This window comes from Alligator sinensis, unplaced genomic scaffold (genome assembly GCF_000455745.1).
Source record: "Alligator sinensis unplaced genomic scaffold, ASM45574v1 scaffold140_1, whole genome shotgun sequence".
Classification (NCBI taxonomy): domain Eukaryota; kingdom Metazoa; phylum Chordata; order Crocodylia; family Alligatoridae; genus Alligator; species Alligator sinensis.
In genome coordinates, this window is record NW_005841836.1 from 1,188,042 (window position 1) to 1,189,867 (window position 1,826).

Consider the following 1,826-nt stretch of genomic DNA (forward strand, 5'->3'; position numbering starts at 1 on the left):
CCTAAGTATGATCCAGAGAGAGGAGCCTGGCGGCAGTCCTGGCTTTCAGTTCAGCTGTCAAGGGCCTGTTAGAGGAACAAGGTTTATAGACTGGGGAAGGCTAGAAACTAGAAAGGAGAATTTTTTGGGCAGAATTGCCTACACATATCAAGAATGCTGCCAAGCCTATGATAAAAGGATGTAACTTTTCAAGGAAGAATCAGTCTGGCTGCTCTAAGTAACCTCTGTAGCTCAGTTCAGAGCTGCTTCTCAGGCATGTGTATCCATAACGTACATAGCCGGACATTCTGCAGAAAGGCAATCTATGAGCTAAGAGCAGTGGAGGTGGCGGTGGGGGGGTGGAAATGGGCTTTGCTAACTAGAGGAGCAGACTAAATTTGGGATAACTTTAAATTTTCATATAAAACATTATTAGCTGATAATAAGGGGCCTGATTCTATACAACAGTCTTGCTCCTATCAGCAATTCTTGTAAAATCACACAAGCTAAATCCATTCTTCTAGGGGAGTTTTGGCCAAGCTGCTGGCACAGACTGGGAGCAGTGCCTACGCGACCTTATAGGAGAGTTCTCGTTCCCTGCCCAGGAGTGCTAGAGAAGGCAGAACTCCTTGCACTCTCACCCCTTGGGCATCAGCACTTTGGTCTGGGCACCACACCCTTGGAAGAGGAAAGCGTTCACTGTAGCTCATGACACTGGCCAGACATCAGTTACAGATGGAGCAATGTCGTTTCTGAAATTCCAGCATTTCACTTTTGAGAGGATGATGTAATTGGGAAGACTATTTGGTATATGGCAAAGCCAAGCCATTTCTGTTTCAGCTCTGCTTGTGAGCAGCTCCATAGACTTTACATGACAGACAAGCCCAGCACAAGAACATAGAAACATGTAAGGGCTTTTACAACATTCTTTCAGGAGCCCCGGCTCTATAACAGAAGCAAAGCCACTGTAATGTGGAAATGCCTATGCAGCCTGCTGTATATTAGGAAAACAGGTTGCCTTACTTAAAGATTGGGAATGCTGTTTCATATAGTTCCCAGAGGCATTTACAATGACTTACATTTTTCTGTTTTTACTAGTGCAAAGGGGTAGAAAAATTGCCCCTTTGCTATGAAGAACACAGCATATTTTTTGTCAAAGAGAAAAATTTGACCCTGTCCTTCTTTACTACCGGACAGAATGTACATATTAAAAAACCACGTAAATAGCAAAATACATTTACACTGTCTGACTATACTTTTACTTTGGGAATGGTCTCTGTAAAATATTTATAAGCCCTGTTCTTGTAAATTACCTTACTGACTCCTGAATACAAAAGCACCTTTGCCAAAGGATGCACAAACTTGTAATATAGTAATTATTTACTTGAATCACGGCAGCAAAAAACATTTATGGGAGTATTTTTTCTCCAGCTCCAAGTACAACAAGTAAGGTAAGAACTAAGGCTGATAACAGATGTTCCATTAAAGGCATGACAGGATCTTATCCACGAGCCCAACAATTGTATCTCCTGCCATGTTACATGCGCATGGCAGGAGGCATGATTTTGGAATCAGGGATCAGACACCACGTGTGCCCTACTTACTAGTACAGGGGGAGCCTGGGATCCTTAACCCTGGGGCTCCTTCTGAACTGGCAAATAAGCCTGACAATCAGCTGACTGTTGGCTGGCTCTCGAGACCCACTAGGCCACTTTGAGCCCTCAGAGCTAACTCCTGATCAGCAGATCAGGGGCCAGCAGGGACAGCGCCAGGGCCCATCCTGCCGTTGTGTCCATGCTGCCCCTGATCAGCTGGTTTTGGACTGGCAGGGGGGGGGCCGGGGGGGC